Source organism: Trichechus manatus, unplaced genomic scaffold, assembly GCF_000243295.1.
Source record: "Trichechus manatus latirostris isolate Lorelei unplaced genomic scaffold, TriManLat1.0 scaffold00269, whole genome shotgun sequence".
Taxonomy (NCBI): domain Eukaryota; kingdom Metazoa; phylum Chordata; class Mammalia; order Sirenia; family Trichechidae; genus Trichechus; species Trichechus manatus.
The window spans coordinates 1,735,156-1,747,306 of record NW_004444205.1 but is presented as its reverse complement, the minus strand read 5'-3'; the positions used below and the strand labels follow the sequence as shown (position 1 = coordinate 1,747,306).

The following is a 12,151-nucleotide window of genomic DNA, read 5'->3' as shown; positions in this document are numbered from 1 at the left end:
GTTGTTAACCAATGTCATAAAACATCATGTGTGTTACTGTTACATGAGAAACTATCTGTTCTGTAAGCCTTCACCTGAAGTACAATAAAATATTAAAAAAAAAGATTAAATAATGATATGATAATATGATTGTAGCAAAACTCCTAAAAGTACTTTTGTTTTCAGGCAAAAGAGTAAACATAAAAAAGATTCCATTAAACTTAGAAAAACAAGATAATCTCAAAAACATTGCAACTTAAGGGGGCAGTGAGTTTATGTTGATGATGGTGGAATAATTTGGAAAAGGATAGTGAGAATGGTTGCAAAACTTGAAGAATGTAATCAATGTCACTGAATTGTACATATAGAAATTGTTGAATTAATGTATGTTTTGCTGTGTATATTTTTGCCCCTCCAAAATTAGTAATAACAAAACAAAAAATGACAACCTAAATTCATTCAGTAAGAACTTATTGAACACTATCTGTTAATTACTCAGAGATAAATAAAACATATCTCCTGTCCTCATACCCGTTGCCATCAAGTTAATTCCGACTTATAGTCAACCCTATAGGACAGAGTAGAACTGCTCCATAGGGTTTCCTAGGCTGTAATCTTTGTGGGACCAGATCACCAGGTCTTTTCTCTGGCAGAATGGCTGGTGAATTTGAACTGCCAACTTTTAGGTTAGCAGTGGAGCACTTAACTACTGCGCCACCAGGGCTCTGCAAAAGACCTCCTTAAAGTGTCAAAAAGCAAGATGTCACCTTGAGGACTAAGGTGCACCTGACCCAAGCTATGGTATTTTCAATTGCCTCATATGCATGCAAAAGCTGGAGAATGGATAAGGAAGACCGATCAAGAATTGATACACTTGAATTATGGTGTTGGTGAAGAATAATCAATATACCATGGACTGCCAGAAGAACGAACAAATCTGTCTCGGAAGAAGTACAGCCAAAATGCTCCTTAGAAGAGAGAATGGTGAGACTTTGTCTCACATACTCTGACCATGTTATCAGGAGGGACCAGTCCCTGGAGAAGGACATCACGCTTGGTCAATGAAAGAGACAAGATGGATTGACACAGTGGCTGCAACAATGGGCTCAAGCATAGCAAAGAATGTGAAGATGGCACAGATGGGGCAGTGTTTCATTCTGTTGTACATAGGGTCGCTATGAATTGGAACAGATTCGGCACCTAATAACAACAACAACCTGTTCTCATGGGGAGAATAAGATATACAGAAATTGTTGTACTGTGCCATCGAATCAATTCTGACTCATAGAGACCCTATATGACAGAGTAGAACTGTCCCATAGGATTTACTAGGCTGTAATCTTTATAGGAGCAGATCACCAGGTCTTTTCTCCTGCGGAGCCACTGGTGGGTTCACATCACCAACCTTTGAGTTATCAGCCAAGTGCTTAACCATTGCACCACCAGGGCTCCTATACAGAAATTAGTATACTTAATTATTACAATAATAATTTGAGACAGAATGAGAGAAATAAAAGTTATCCCTCAGAACGCTAAGTGTCTGACTTCCCATGTCATTTCTAGGAGAATCTGTCAAATACAGTCTAGCCCAAACACCTCACCCGAGCTCTGTCCATATTTCCAGTTGTGGGAGAGCCTTTCCAAAATTTACCACCAGCCTATAACCACTATTTGACTCAACATATTTCCTCAAACGTTGCTCTTTTTGACATTCTTGTTATTACTGGCACCACCCTCCTATTAGTCAGCCATAATTAAAACCTATTTTTCTTGACTCCTCTCTTTGTCAAATGTACTTCCCATTAGTCTATACATCAATAAGACTTATACCTCACCACTAGTTTTCTCTGAAATCTGATCCCTTTCAAATCTGACCTTTCTCAGATCCTAATCTATCACTTCTCACCTAGACAATTAGTTTCCCAATTGATTCTCTGGCCTCTGGTTTCCTCTTTCTCTTATTCATTCTACAGTCTACTATGAGACTACCTTACTAATTGGGGTCTCTTCTGCTGTTATTGAAGTTAGGTGTCGTCAAGTCGGTTTTGACTCATAGCAACCCTGTGTACAACAGAATGAAACACTCTGGCTGTACTTCTTCCAAGATAGATGTGTTTGTTTTTCTGGCTGTCCATGGTATATTCATGGCATATTCATGGTATGGAGCCCTGGTGGCACAGTGGTTAAGCATTTGGCTGCTAACCAAAAAGGTCAGCAGTTTGAATCCACCAGTCACAACTTGGAAGCCCTACGGGGCAATTCTACTCTGTCCTATAGGGTTGCTATGAGTTGGAATTGAGTCGACGGCAATGGGTATTCATAGTGTATTCATGGAGAAGAATATTGGATATACCATGGGTTCTCTTCTACCCCTCCTTCTTAAAACAATTTTTAAACCTTCGGTGGACATACATATTAGCTAGTGAAAAATATATCTAAATTCTTAAGGATGGAAATCAAGATACTCCATGATCTGGCTGCATTCGTTTTTCTGGCATTACTCTTTTTCATCCATCTCCTGCTTCAGCTGACTGCAATATTGTCCACCTTCCAAAGCTTTCTCAACTCTGTACCTCTCCTAACGTTGGTCTCATTTTAGCAATGCCTTTCTACTTCTCCGTCTGCCTAAATTCTACTCCTTAATTAAGGTATAGCTCACATAACATTTTCACCATGAGGCCTTGCTTGATCCTGTTTTGAAACCAGTTCTTCCTCTCTGAACTCACACAGTACATTCATCTTAGTATTTACTTACCACTCTGCCTAACACTGTACTGGGATTATGGCAGGCATTCAATAAACGCTTGATAAAATGAATAATTCCTTATTAGCACCTCTAAAAAGTTTTAATATCGTAACTCTACTGATGAATTATAAGACCTAGGGCAATGAACAATCTAAGCAAATAGCTCCATAATTTTAAAAAGTTATATTTACAATTGTTATGACTAGATACCAGGATGTGTCTACTAATGGAGAAAGGCATATTATTCCCAAACGTTTATTTGTGAAGACTTTGGTTGAGGAACAATATACCATTTTCCATTAGTAGATATAATAACCAACTCACTTCTGAACAGACATCCTTTTCTATTTCAGGTGAATCGACTCTTGTCAAATGTAAGAGCACAATTGAATTCACCTCTGAAGAGATAGGATCCAACCTTCTGTGCTCTCTCAGATCTACTGGAATTAATCATGTTTTTTTTTTTTTTTTTCCTTCTTGGAAAAGGTTTGGAGGAATGTTTCCCTTTGCTTTACTTATTCAAAACTCTTATGCTATAGATAACGTCTAAGAATGTCTTCCACATTTGGTAATCTACAGGGTTACCTGGAAAAATTACCCATAAGTTAAAAAAACAAATGAATACAAAACACACGGGCCCTGACAGTTATTGAGGGCAATTAAGAGAGCTCTGAACTGTTCATTCATCTTGTGAGTTTCACTCAGTATCATAGTCTTAGAAAATAGACTAAAACATGTGACAGATACTGTAGTGGGTTAAATGGTGGTCCCCCAAAAGATATGTCCACATCCTAATCCCTGGAACCTGTGAATGTTACTTTATTCGGAAAAAAGTGTCTCTGCAGATGTAATTAAACTAAGGATCTTGAGATGAGACTATCATCCTGGATTATCCAAGCGGGCCATAAATCCAATGACAAGTGTCTTTATTAAAGAAAGGCAGAGGGAGATATGAGGCAGACAGAGGAGGGGAAGACACAGAGGAGACGGCTATATAACCAAAGAGGCAGAGACTGGAGTGATGTAGCCCTAAGTCAAGGAATGCCGACAGCCTCCAAAACCTGGAAGAGACGAAGAACAAATTCTTCCCTACAGCCACCAGAGGGAGTATGGCCTTTGATTTCAGACTTCAGGCCTCAAGAACTATGAGAGAATGAATTTTTGCATTTTAAGTCAACAAGTTCGTGATAATTTGTTGCAGCAACCACAGGAAGCTAATATAGATGTCAAGAGAACTTTTCAGTAAGGTAAGTGACACAAATTGTTGCTAAATTTCCACTGTGCTTTGAGCAGTGCCTTGTTTCTCCACTTCGTCTTCATCCTTATTTCCCAGAATAGTTTCATACAAGCTTCCGTTTGGAAGAATCTTTAGATGCCCTCGTTTGAACCCTTTATGTCTGAGTTACAGAGCTTCCTTTCTTGGCAATAAAAGCCTGACTGATGAGATAACCCAAATGTGTCTGTTAGCTCCCTCACGTGCATAGCAAAGAGCTCCAGAAATCATAGAGATCATGACAATGACTAAGAAAACATCACACACACCAGGTCAGAAATTTTACATATAAGACTAAAAGAACATTCCATTTGAAGGCCTTGAAAGTCCCAACAAAACAGAGAACAATGATTCTCAACCTCCATTCCAGATCTAATAAATTAAAATTTCAGGTGTGTTGGGGGGTGGTAAGGGGGGCAAGGGAGCTAGGAAACTGAGCACAGTAATTTCCCAGGTTACACATGTCAGACTTACTGACAACTAGTACTTGCTCTTTAATATTATGTAAATTTGCCCTCACTTTGAAACGATTGAATCAGTCCCTACTCACAACAAATTCTTTATCACAATCACCTTTGCTTGCTGTACATGCAGCTTTTAAATCATTGAAAGGCTTCGAGCTTTTCTTGCACTAAAGTGAGTCTGAATTGAACCGTATGCCTCTGTTCTGACTTACGTACAAATTCGATTTAAAGACAATTAGGAATGGATCTCATTCGTAACTTGGGGACTGCCTGTACATGTATTTTGTAAAAGTTCTACAGGTATTTATGATTTTCATTCCTAGTTAAGAATCATTATCATAGACAATTGAAGATGAAGGGCTTCAGGCCACTGAAGTTCTCAGTCAATGTCAAGGCCCCTACCAAATGGTTTATGTCAGTAGTCAGTATACCTTGATGCCAAGAACCTCTTTAGCTGGAGGAAAAAAATAAAAGTGAAAATGTCATCCTATACTATTAAAAAAAAACTCTTTGCTATCAAGTTGATTGTGACTCATGGTGACCCCATGTGTTAGAGTAGAACTGCTCCATAGAATTTTCTTGGTTGTAATCTTTACAGAAACAGTTCGTCAGGTCTTCCACGGAGCTGTGGAGCGGGTTTGAACTGTCAACCTTTAGGTTAGCAGCCGATTGCAAACCGCTTGAACCACCCAGGCTCCTCCCTATAATATTAAAACAATTAAAATACATGATACTTGAAAAGCTGAAAGATTACCAAACTCAATACAAAATGCTCTTCTGCATTTGGGGATTGAAATGATTATTAGTTCCATAAACTTTGAGAATCTTTGCTGTGTCTCCCCACTGAAAAGCTGCTCTCATAGGCTAGAAATAAGTCAGTTTCCATCTTGTTTACAATAGTATGTGTCTTGGTTATCTAGTGCTGCTATAACAAAAATTCCACAAGTGGATAGCTTTAACAAAGAGAAATATATTCGCTCACAGTTTAGGAGGCTAGTCCAAATTCAGGGTCTAGCTCTAGGGGAAAGCTTTCTCGCTCTGTTAGCTCGAGGGGAAGGTCCTTGTCATCAATCTTCCCTTGATAGAGGAGTTTCTCAGTGCAGGGACCTCAGGTCCAAAGGACGCGCTGTTCCCCTGGCTCTTGCTGGTTGGTGGTATGAGGTCCCCTTGTCTCTTTGCTTGCTTCACTCTTTTATATCTCAAAAGAGATTGGCTTAAAACACAACCTAATCTTGTAGATTGAGTCCTGCCTCATTAACATAACTGCTGCTAATCCCATCTGGTTAATAGGGTAAAGAAAGGATTTACAACACACAGGAAAATCACATCAGATGACAAAATGGTGGAAAATTCACCCAATACTGGAAATCATGGCCTAGCCAAGTTTACAAACATTTTTTGGGGACACATTTCAATCCATAACAGTATACTAATATATAATTATAATAAATTAATAGTTAGATTATTTTAGTCTTTGGTATTTAAAATGAAGAGTTCACTTTGTGACTATGTTACTTTTATTCTTATAATCATTTTCACAATTGGTGAAAGTTTTCTAATACTGAAGTTTATGGGGCCTTGCACCTAGTAAATGTCAGCCCCATAGGAGAAATTGCAAATTACTTTATTAGGTTAATGCAGCATACATTTACATAATAAGGGCATTTCAATTTCTGTATAAACCTTACCAAGTTCTTTAAAGGTAACATATATTTACAAGCTATGGGCAATGTATACTGTAAATGTCACAAAAATACCAAAGTCCAATTTAACTTTTCGGTTAACAGTAATTTTGATACAATTGTTACAGGTTTTCTAAATGGATAACTTAGTAATGTCTACATAGTTTTTAAGTTTAAATGCTCAAACAATCATTAGCTGGCTTTAAATTACTTCTCTGTATACAGTCAGATAATTATATTTGGAAAGAAAATGTGAATCCTAAATTAACAAAGGCCAACATTGTGCGCAGGGAATTAATAGTCACAGTAAATTGACAAGTCAATTATTAGTTTCACTTTATCTATTTTAAGAAGTGGAATGAGACCACTTGCTTTTTGCTTGCTATTTTAGAAGGGATTATAACTTGCTGCTTTTTAAAGAGTAAAATCTCTGAAGAAATGGCCGACTCTTCTACATGCTTTTCTCACATTAACTTTTGCAGCCAACAGGACATTCTGTTCATGAATGTTCTAAGCACTTCCATCTTCCTGAGTGCCTTGGAAAAAAAATTCATGCTTGACGATCAGTGGAAGAAGAAAAGTGTCTGTTAAAATGTGCTTGAGGGGGCAAAAATACAAAAAATGGGAATGAGAAAGTAGGAGGTAAAGATGAACAGAAACAGGTCCAGAAGACATGCAACTGAACAGGAAGGGAATAAAACAACCTGAGAAACATTTCAAGGACAAGTTCATATGCAATGGCATTATTATTAAATGTTCTATTTCATGAAACAAAGAATCTGTTAGCAGTGGAATAAAATAGAAATCGAAGTAGTCCATAAGGATAGAGTCCATTCTAAATATTATAGGAGGGTCATGGAGGGCATGATTTAAAAGAGCATTGCTCACAATTAGAAGCTCTTAACAAAAGAGGTGAAGAAGGAAACCACAATCAATGCACTACCAAGAAGCCTAGCACATAAGCCTCAGCCACAATCTGTAAAATGGAAGCACAATACAGACATAACAGGCTGTTAAAAAGGCTAAATGAGCCAACATATAAAAATGTGTTGCAAATGTAAAACACTCCAGGAGCAAAGAGAGATTATAATCATTAAATCAAGGAAAGCTGCACCTATAGGACTTTGACTTCCCAGTTGATTAAAAAGCTCACTTGAAGGAGGGCTGGCACTCACTGCTGAATGTGTAAACAAGGACAGAAATTCTTGGCCTCTTCTTGAAGAAAAAGGGTCACCTGTGAAGTTAACTAGGCTCGTACTATAGGAAGCTTTTACCAGACCGAGCGCCCAGTGAACACTCAATAAAAAAAGTAGTAAATGGAACTAGTGAATTCATTTCTCATTCTGATCCCTAAGATTGTGGATTCTACTTGGCTAAACTTTAGAGATCTGACCTAAACTCAAGGTGTCAGTTAACCCTCAACCCTTGACCAGTTTCCTAACTGAACTATAATATGTAATTGTTCTTTTAACCCCTATTTATTTCTCCAAACTCAACCCACTGCTCTGTTGACCTTCAATATCCACCTGATCTTGCCTCCTCTATCTAATCTGGATTTGATTTATTGCCAGGCTTCCCTGTTAGATCTTCATAGATCAGCCAGACTCCTGGGCCCTTCTTTATCTATCTGTCTCCCTCATCCATGAAGGGGAATCTTCAATCATACCAGGCAATCAAATCAAAACCAACAGTTTTAGTGTGGTTTACTCCACTACTCTGAAGTATGCAGTTACTGAAAAGGGTCAGTTATAAATGTTGGCTTTTATTTATGTGTATTAGAGCTGAGTGGATGCTACATGATTTGCCCATTCATATATTTCTGTGTATCAGGTATTGACTGACATTTTAGGGATGTGAAGATGAAAACACTGTAGTCCATTCTTTAAGAGTTTCTGGTGCAGTAAATAGACACACAAGATAGGTACACAAAATAATGACAGAAATGCTGTAACAGAAGTGTGAAAAGAGGCTTGCTAGCACTTGAGAGGTGATATTTAATTCTGCCTAGTGGGAGTACAAAAGGCCCTGGGTGGCGCAAACAGTTTGTGCTCATCTACTAACCTAAAGGTTGGTGGTTCGAACCTACTTAGCAGCACCACTGAAGAAAGGCCTGGCAACTTGCTTCCATAAAGATTACAGTCAAGAAAACCTCATGGAGCAGTTCTACTCTATAACACATGCAGATGCCGTAGGTCAGAATCGACTTGACAGCAACAAGTTTGGGGTTTTTTTTTTTTTGGTTTCTAGTGGGAGTACAGTCAGGGAAGACTTCATAGAGGTGACATGGAGGTGAGTCTAAAAATGTGAGTAGATAGGTACCAGGGATAGAAGCAAGAGAGGGAATTCCAGATGGTGGGCATAACATCTTCAAAAGACGCAGTCATGCAAGTCCATGGTATGGTCAGGAATGCCTGGCTGGTGGTGAGGGCTTAGTGGGAGGGCAAATGAAACTATGAAGTTAAAATCGGGCCAGATCATGAAGGGACTGTCCTTTTCTTCTAGGCAAGAGGCAAATACATTATATTTTAAGCAAGGACCATAGCATTCTTTCAACTTACAAAGAGGATTTTCTGATCCAATCAATCTGACAGTCTGACAAACTGAGTCTGTTTTAATTTTTGATATTTGGCACTAAAAATTCCATTGCCCATTATAGGATCTCTAATCTCTGTTGTTCGAACTCTTAACCCTGATGACCATATATGGGAATGATGATTGCATTAAATTCATTAAACCTACTACCTATAGGCTCCAATTAATGAGGCAAGGATAATCACTGATCTTATAGCCCATCTTTTTCTTAGCATTTCCTTGCAAGTCAATTAAGTGACACCCACTCTCAAGTATGGGGCCTTAGGAGCAAAGATACATCTAGGAGAAAATTGTGAAGAGAGGAGTAAGTAAAAATGTCTGCTGATACAGTTAACAGATGTCTCTACTTTTGTTAACTTAGCAAATACGTAATAACAAAAGAGGCATAGCTACTTCTTTGTGGGAGGCGCATATTGCTAAAGAAAATTTGCCCATTTAATTCTACCTTTGTGATTTCTGCATCACCCAGTAGGGTAATTCTCCTTTCATAATTAACTCTGTTGTTGTAAATTCCCTAATTCTCTGATGATAGACCTTATTACGTTAGTTGTTCCAAAGTTGTTACAGATCAGTCTGTAGTATGTTCCAATCTGTAGCATGATGGAACAGATTCATGTTCCATGATAGCCATTCTGAATCCAGATCCTACTGCAAACCAGATGATTTTTAAGGCGACTCCATAGTGCAATTGTATTTGGTGAGTATGAAGACTGGATTCATCAATCAAGGGATCAGATACTGAGGTCATGTGACTAAAACTATTCACAAAACATGTTTTATTTGGCCCTCCTGGTGTTAAAAATGAATTTGAATCCCTTTAAGCAGGACATGTGTTACCCATTTCACTATGGTCACCACTACTCTCTATTGTATTATTCCTGGCCTCACTTTACTGATTTGTATTACATTAATTTGAGCATTCTGTCTTGGAAGAAGTATAACCAGAATGCTCCTTAGAAGCAAGGATGGCGTGACTATGTCTCACATACTTCGGACATTTTATTGGAAGGGACCAGTCCCTGGAGAAGGACATCATTCTTAGTAAAGTAGAGGGTCAATGAAAAAGAGGAAGACTCTCAACGAGATGGATTGACACAGTGACTGCAGCGAGGAGCTCAAATACACCTACTGTTGTGAGGATGGTGCAGGGCCGGGCAACATTTTGTTCTGTTATACATGGGGTCAGTACGAGCCAGAACTGACTCGATGGCACCTGATAACAACAACATTTGAATTAATGACCATGCTTAGAGTTTCTGTCTTTTCAGGGGCTGTATCTTTTTCCTGAAAATGTCCCTAACAGCTTAGAATTTGATATCTGGTTTGAGGTTGACATTAGGTACAAGATTGAGAAATAATCTAACATGCAGGTTAGAGACAGGGGAGAGATGGATTTAGGTCTGGCGCTGAGAAATATGCCCTACAGATTCAGAGAAGGAGAGTGGTTGTCAGTATCAGTTGGGAGGAGAGGCAAGAAAGACTTTTCAGTCTGAGAGTGACTGCTCTCAAGACATCGGGCTTTCTAGTTCTGACCTCACTAAGTTGATGAAGAGATATAATAAGGATAATGACTAAGTTAATAAGTTGTAGGTTAACCAAGGAAGTTAAAGGAAACAGATATTGAATGTGAAAAGATGGACTCTGTAATAACTATTGCTTCTTCCTGTGCCTATTGTCTGGTACAAGCTCCCTCCCAATACACACGTTCATGCATTCACACAAACGTGTGGGCTTTCTCACCATAGGGAAGAAAGCATATGGCAGCCACTGAGTCAAAGCACCTCACCTCTGTTGCCATAGTGATCTGTTCAAGGTTTAAACGTGTAGCTCAGGTTAGGTCAATCAAGGTTCCTTCCAAGGGAATTTCAAACTCCACCTAGAGTTCCAAATTGCATTTTACTTTTGATTAGAAGAACTGAGAAAAAGCACTGGCCCCCACCTTGTGTGTCTTCCCTTCTCCTCCTCCGCCCCTCCAGCAATGCTCCACCTCTATAAAGAAAGATGCCATTCAAAGAGAAGCAGAGGAAAGACAGAGAATACTCCAACACTGTTCTAGTTGTCCTTGAGGCCAGCACCACTCCTGCCTTTAAAGTGGTTTGTCACTTGTGATCTGAGCCCAAACTATGAAATATTAGAATCTGTGATTTTTTAAGTATAAATTTTGTCTAGGCACAGGAAGTTGACCCCCCCCCAAAAAAAATCCACAAATGAACTTTTGTTTGAATCAACCATCTATTTGAGACAAACATGAAACTTTTTGGATTTTTTTCCCCTCTAAATTGTTTATCTACTTGTCTCAATACCCTATTTTGTGTAACGCACCTAAATGATGACTAAAAGAAAATAAAGGCCCGTCTGCCCTGTAATCTGTCAACAGTGGGATTTCCTCTTGATTTAACATTTCTTTCATATATAGCAACTGATGTTTTCAGTGACACTTAACTTCACCTGAAGCTAAAAGCTCATTTATTCATCTAATATAAGGTTCTCTTGTTTTTTTACCTCCCATTACATAAAAATGTTACTCCCACTCTCTAATTTGTAGCAAATCCTAATAAATAGCATTGGAGTGAAAACATACTATTCATGGGAAATATAGAAGGCATTTAAAAACATTAATCACTACACATTACATTTATGACCAAGAATAATATCTTTGTATAAATCCCTTTGTAAATACAGTATGTAATATATAATTCTGAAGCAAATATCCATACTACTTATAAACAGGCTGTATATAATAAGCAAAGCATATAATAATATTCTAATTACATCCTAAGTAAATTTAGACAAAAATAGGTACAACATTCAGAAAGCATTAAAAAAATTTAATTGATTAATTACTAAGTCTTAAAGTTTCCAAGATAATTGACATTATCATCTGAAACGCTAAAATCTTGTTTTTCTGCTCATTGAACCCCCAGCAGCTCTCCAGACTGTATTTCTTTTGTCAACTAGCTGGGCCCTACTCTGAGTAATCATGTCTAAGGGACCTGTAGTTGGCATTGATTTTGGCACCACCTACTCCTGTGTAGGTGTCCTCCAGCACAGGAAAGTGGAGATAATTGCAAATGATGAGGGCAACCGAACCACCCCAAGCTATACCACTTTTACTGATATAGAACGATTGATTGGTGCTGCCAAAAGAATCAAGCTGCAATGAATCCCACTGTCATGGTTTGAATTATGTCCCCCCCACCCCGAAAAATGTATCAATTTGGCGAGGCCATGATTCTCAGAATTGTGTGGTTGGCCTCCATTTTGTGATTGTAATTTTATGTTAAAGAGGATTAGGGTGGGATTGTAACACCACCCTAACCCAGGTCACATCCCTGATCCGATGTAAAGGGAGTTACCCTGGGGTGTGGCCTGCACCACCTTTTATCTCTCAAGAGATAAAAGGAAAGGGAAGCAA

General features: G+C 38.5%; 1 protein-coding gene and 1 pseudogene across 1 annotated transcript in view; one reads left to right on the top strand and one right to left on the bottom strand.

The window, feature by feature from the left end:
- IL1RAPL1 (interleukin 1 receptor accessory protein like 1) overlaps positions 1-12,151 on the bottom strand; it is a 1,482,206-nt gene that overhangs the window by 333,613 nt on the left and 1,136,442 nt on the right. The gene's annotated exons all lie outside the window — the stretch shown is intronic.
- The window catches only part of LOC101341802 (heat shock cognate 71 kDa protein-like), a 2,567-nt pseudogene continuing 2,132 nt past the window's right edge, over positions 11,717-12,151 (top strand).